This window comes from Danio rerio, chromosome 4 (genome assembly GCF_052040795.2).
Source record: "Danio rerio strain M-AB ecotype USA chromosome 4, GRCz13ab, whole genome shotgun sequence".
Classification (NCBI taxonomy): Eukaryota; Metazoa; Chordata; class Actinopteri; order Cypriniformes; family Danionidae; genus Danio; species Danio rerio.
In genome coordinates, this window is record NC_141024.2 from 31,512,091 (window position 1) to 31,518,505 (window position 6,415).

The 6,415-nt window shown below is 38.3% G+C and overlaps 1 long non-coding RNA gene across 1 annotated transcript; it reads left to right on the plus strand.

Annotated features, from left to right (window-relative positions):
* The first annotated feature begins 2,200 nt into the window (after positions 1-2,200).
* Positions 2,201-5,587, plus strand: LOC148679972 (uncharacterized). Its single transcript, XR_015942466.1, has 2 exons — positions 2,201-2,262; positions 4,017-5,587. It is a non-coding gene; the product is annotated as an uncharacterized LOC148679972 (long non-coding RNA).
* Positions 5,588-6,415: the final 828 nt, after the last annotated feature.

The window sequence follows — 6,415 nt, forward strand, 5'->3', positions numbered from 1 at the left end:
ATTCTATTCAATTTTTAATTGCAACCTAGTAATGTTTGGAAAGAGAAGCAATCGTAATTCTGTTTTAGAATAACTGTTTCTCATTTGGCCAGTGTTGTCCCTGTTTATATTTTTATATTATGGTTTTGTCCATCATGCACTTCTACCACTTGCATCCAAACAGCAGCATACACACAGTAAACACTAGAGGGTGTGAGTTTGCATGAGAGTGCTCCCGTTGTTTACTGGTTTTGCACCTGGAATTGGTATAGCTTGTCAAATGGTCTCCTAATTCCTTCCTGCTGCAGGACACATACAGCCTAGATGCATTTGCATCAAGTCAATTCAAATGTGTGAAAAATCCCATCACTTTCAACAATGCAGAGTTGTTCTGAAGACTTTCAGCCAGCAATCAAAACTTGATTAGCGTTCAAGAAAGGCTGAGTGTTAACGACTGTGGCAAAACCATAAGGCAAGTGCACCCTTATAATGGGTCCTGGCAAAGTACATGTCTCATATCTGCTCTTTCTAACAGCAGACAACAAGATGCGTGTGGCACTGCCTGCCAATGATTTCTCTTGCTGCTAAAGACTATGAACGGACAAGGTTTTAATCTGCTACTATTGTCACTATCGGTACCCTCACAAAGGCACTGACTTGGATGCTGTAATTGGTAAGTGCTATTTGTTGGGGTAGTTTCAAGTGACCTGTGCTACAAGAGAATGTTGTCTTTTGGAATTCAGAGTGGCATCTGCATGCCTTGCTTATTAAATTTCAATCTAAAGCACATTAAGATCACTTCAAACAGGAGCATTGATTTGTCCTTTGTTCATAAGTGCTTCTCTTTGGGGTAGTTTTAATAAGGACAGGTACAACAAGCAAGACTGAACCCATTTTGTATGGAATTGCATTGTTTACTTTTACCTTTTTGTTATTTGCTAATTTTACATCTTCTCGTCTTGATATTCCAACAAGTTGGAGTAACATGGGGACACTCCTTTGCATCTGCCTCATTTTTAATTTCTTTGCCCTTGTGATAGAAAATCAGTTGACATCAACTCTAACTTTAGCATCTTTCTTTTAAGCAGAGTAGAAAGTGCTATCAAGTTGGGGTAGATGTTTGCTGACTAAGTCACCTCTGTCCACCATGATTCTGTTCCATTTGTACTCCTCTTCTATCCAATTTTAAATCCTGGATTTTCCTTTGGTGGTGAAGACTTTAAACAGACAAGATTTTAGTCTGCCACCATTGTCTCTATCGGTACCCTCACAAAAGCACTGACTTTGATGCTGTATTTGGTAAGTGCTATTTGTTGGGGTAGTTTCAAGTGACATGTGCTACAAGAGAGTGTTGTCTTTTGGAATTTACAGTGACATCTGCATCTAAAACACATTAAGATCACTTCAAACAGGAGCATTGATTTGTCCTTTGTTCATAAGTGCTTCTCTTTGGGGTAGTTTTAATAAGGACAAGAACAACAAGCAAGACTGAACCCATTTGGTATGGAATTGCAGTGTTTACTATTACCTTTTTGTTCTTTGCTAATTTTACATCTTCTCGTCTTGATATTCCAACAAGTTGGAGTAACATGGGGACACTCCTTTGCATCTGCCTCATTTTTAATTGATAGAAACCAGTTGAGGTCAACTCTAACTTTAGCATCTTTCTTTTAAGCAAAGTAGAAAGTGCTATCAAGTTGGGGTAGATGTTTGCTGACTTAATCACCTCTGCCCACCAAGATTCTGTTCCATTTGTACTCCTCTTCTATCCAATTTTAAATCCTGGATTTTCCTTTGTTGGTGAAAACTTTAAACAGACAAGATTTTAGTCTGCCACCATTGTCTCTATCGGTACCCTCACAAAAGCACTGACTTTGATGCTGTATTTGGTAAGTGCTATTTGTTGGGGTAGTTTCAAGTGACATGTGCTACAAGAGAGTGTTGTCTTTTGGAATTTACAGTGACATCTGCATCTAAAACACATTAAGATCACTTCAAACAGGAGCATTGATTTGTCCTTTGTTCATAAGTGCTTCTCTTTGGGGTAGTTTTAATAAGGACAAGAACAACAAGCAAGACTGAACCCATTTTGTATGGAATTGCATTGTTTACTATTACCTTTTTGTTCTTTGCTAATTTTACATCTTCTCGTCTTGATATTCCAACAAGTTGGAGTAACATGGGGACACTCCTTTGCATCTGCCTCATTTTTAATTTCTTTGCCCTTGTGATAGAAAACCAGTTGACGTCAACTCTAACTTTAGCATCTTTCTTTTAAGCAGAGTAGAAAGTGCTATCAAGTTGGGGTAGCTGTTTGCTGACTAAGTCACCTCTGTCAACCATGATTCTGTTCCATTTGTACTCCTCTTCTATCCAATTTTAAATCCTGGATTTTCCTTTGCTGGTGAAGACTTTAAACTGACAAGATTTTAGTCTGCCACCATTGTCTCTATCGGTACCCTCACAAAAGCACTGACTTTGATGCTGTATTTGGTAAGTGCTATTTGTTGGGGTAGTTTCAAGTGACCTGTGCTACAAGAGAGTGTTGTCTTTTGGAATTTACAGTGACATCTGCATCTAAAACACATTAAGATCACTTCAAACAGGAGCATTGATTTGTCCTTTGTTCATAAGTGCTTCTCTTTGGGGTAGTTTTAATAAGGACACGTACAACAAGCAAGACTGAACCCATTTGGCATGGAATTGCAGTGTTTACTATTACCTTTTTGTTCTTTGCTAATTTTACATCTTCTCGTCTTGATATTCCAACAAGTTGGAGTAACATGGGGACAATCTTTTGCATCTTCCTCATTTTTAATTTCTTTGCCCTTGTGATAAAAAAGCAGTTGACATCAACTCTAACTTTAGCATCTTTCTTTTAAGCAAAGTAGAAAGTGCTATCAAGTTGGGGTAGATGTTTGCTGACTTAGTCACCTCTGCCCACCAAGATTCTGTTCTTTTTGTACTCCTATTCTATTCAATTTTTAATTGCAACCTAGTAATGTTTGGAAAGAGAAGCAATCGTAATTCTGTTTTAGAATAACTGTTTCTCATTTGGCCAGTGTTGTCCCTGTTTATATTTTTATATTATGGTTTTGTCCATCATGCACTTCTACCACTTGCATCCAAACAGCAGCATACACACAGTAAACACTAGAGGGTGTGAGTTTGCATGAGAGTGCTCCCGTTGTTTACTGGTTTTGCACCTGGAATTGGTATAGCTTGTCAAATGGTCTCCTAATTCCTTCCTGCTGCAGGACACATAAAGCCTAGATGCATTTGCATCAAGTCAATTCAAATGTGTGAAAAATCCCATCACTTTCAACAATGCAGAGTTGTTCTGAAGACTTTCAGCCAGCAATCAAAACTTGATTAGCGTTCAAGAAAGGCTGAGTGTTAACGACTGTGGCAAAACCATAAGGCAAGTGCACCCTTATAATGGGTCCTGGCAAAGTACATGTCTCATATCTGCTCTTTCTAACAGCAGACAACAAGATGCGTGTGGCACTGCCTGCCAATGATTTCTCTTGCTGCTAAAGACTATGAACGGACAAGGTTTTAATCTGCTACTATTGTCACTATCGGTACCCTCACAAAGGCACTGACTTGGATGCTGTAATTGGTAAGTGCTATTTGTTGGGGTAGTTTCAAGTGACCTGTGCTACAAGAGAATGTTGTCTTTTGGAATTCAGAGTGGCATCTGCATGCCTTGCTTATTAAATTTCAATCTAAAGCACATTAAGATCACTTCAAACAGGAGCATTGATTTGTCCTTTGTTCATAAGTGCTTCTCTTTGGGGTAGTTTTAATAAGGACAGGTACAACAAGCAAGACTGAACCCATTTTGTATGGAATTGCATTGTTTACTTTTACCTTTTTGTTATTTGCTAATTTTACATCTTCTCGTCTTGATATTCCAACAAGTTGGAGTAACATGGGGACACTCCTTTGCATCTGCCTCATTTTTAATTTCTTTGCCCTTGTGATAGAAAATCAGTTGACATCAACTCTAACTTTAGCATCTTTCTTTTAAGCAGAGTAGAAAGTGCTATCAAGTTGGGGTAGATGTTTGCTGACTAAGTCACCTCTGTCCACCATGATTCTGTTCCATTTGTACTCCTCTTCTATCCAATTTTAAATCCTGGATTTTCCTTTGGTGGTGAAGACTTTAAACAGACAAGATTTTAGTCTGCCACCATTGTCTCTATCGGTACCCTCACAAAAGCACTGACTTTGATGCTGTATTTGGTAAATGCTATTTGTTGGGGTAGTTTCAAGTGACATGTGCTACAAGAGAGTGTTGTCTTTTGGAATTTACAGTGACATCTGCATCTAAAACACATTAAGATCACTTCAAACAGGAGCATTGATTTGTCCTTTGTTCATAAGTGCTTCTCTTTGGGGTAGTTTTAATAAGGACAAGAACAACAAGCAAGACTGAACCCATTTGGTATGGAATTGCAGTGTTTACTATTACCTTTTTGTTCTTTGCTAATTTTACATCTTCTCGTCTTGATATTCCAACAAGTTGGAGTAACATGGGGACACTCCTTTGCATCTGCCTCATTTTTAATTGATAGAAACCAGTTGAGGTCAACTCTAACTTTAGCATCTTTCTTTTAAGCAAAGTAGAAAGTGCTATCAAGTTGGGGTAGATGTTTGCTGACTTAATCACCTCTGCCCACCAAGATTCTGTTCTTTTTGTAGTCCTATTCTATTCAATTTTTAATTGCAACCTAGTAATGTTTGGAAAGAGAAGCAATCGTAATTCTGTTTTAGAATAACTGTTTCTCATTTGGCCAGTGTTGTCCCTGTTTATATTTTTATATTATGGTTTTGTCCATCATGCACTTCTACCACTTGCATCCAAACAGCAGCATACACACAGTAAACACTAGAGGGTGTGAGTTTGCATGAGAGTGCTCCCGTTGTTTACTGGTTTTGCACCTGGAATGGTATAGCTTGTCAAATGGTCTCCTAATTCCTTCCTGCTGCAGGACACATAAAGCCTAGATGCATTTGCATCAAGTCAATTCAAATGTGTGAAAAATCCCATCACTTTCAACAATGCAGAGTTGTTCTGAAGACTTTCAGCCAGCAATCAAAACTTGATTAGCGTTCAAGAAAGGCTGAGTGTTAACGACTGTGGCAAAACCATAAGGCAAGTGCACCCTTATAATGGGTCCTGGCAAAGTACATGTCTCATATCTGCTCTTTCTAACAGCAGACAACAAGATGCGTGTGGCACTGCCTGCCAATGATTTCTCTTGCTGCTAAAGACTATGAACGGACAAGGTTTTAATCTGCTACTATTGTCACTATCGGTACCCTCACAAAGGCACTGACTTGGATGCTGTAATTGGTAAGTGCTATTTGTTGGGGTAGTTTCAAGTGACCTGTGCTACAAGAGAATGTTGTCTTTTGGAATTCAGAGTGGCATCTGCATGCCTTGCTTATTAAATTTCAATCTAAAGCACATTAAGATCACTTCAAACAGGAGCATTGATTTGTCCTTTGTTCATAAGTGCTTCTCTTTGGGGTAGTTTTAATAAGGACAGGTACAACAAGCAAGACTGAACCCATTTTGTATGGAATTGCATTGTTTACTTTTACCTTTTTGTTATTTGCTAATTTTACATCTTCTCGTCTTGATATTCCAACAAGTTGGAGTAACATGGGGACACTCCTTTGCATCTTCCTCATTTTTAATTTCTTTGCCCTTGTGATAGAAAACCAGTTGACATCAACTCTAACTTTAGCATCTTTCTTTTAAGCAAAGTAGAAAGTGCTATCAAGTTGGGGTAGATGTTTGCTGACTTAGTCACCTCTGCCCACCAAGATTCTGTTCCATTTGTACTCCTCTTCTATCCAATTTTAAATCCTGGATTTTCCTTTGTTGGTGAAGACTTTAAACAGACAAGATTTTAGTCTGCTACCATTGTCTCTATCGGTACCCTCACAAAAGCACTGACTTTGATGCTGTATTTGGTAAGTGCTATTTGTTGGGGTAGTTTCAAGTGACATGTGCTACAAGAGAGTGTTGTCTTTTGGAATTTACAGTGACATCTGCATCTAAAACACATTAAGATCACTTCAAACAGGAGCATTGATTTGTCCTTTGTTCATAAGTGCTTCTCTTTGGGGTAGTTTTAATAAGGACAAGAACAACAAGCAAGACTGAACCCATTTTGTATGGAATTGCATTGTTTACTATTACCTTTTTGTTCTTTGCTAATTTTACATCTTCTCGTCTTGATATTCCAACAAGTTGGAGTAACATGGGGACACTCCTTTGCATATGCCTCATTTTTAATTGATAGAAACCAGTTGAGGTCAACTCTAACTTTAGCATCTTTCTTTTAAGCAAAGTAGAAAGTGCTATCAAGTTGGGGTAGATGTTTGCTGATTTAGTCACCTCTTAGTCCTATTCTATTCA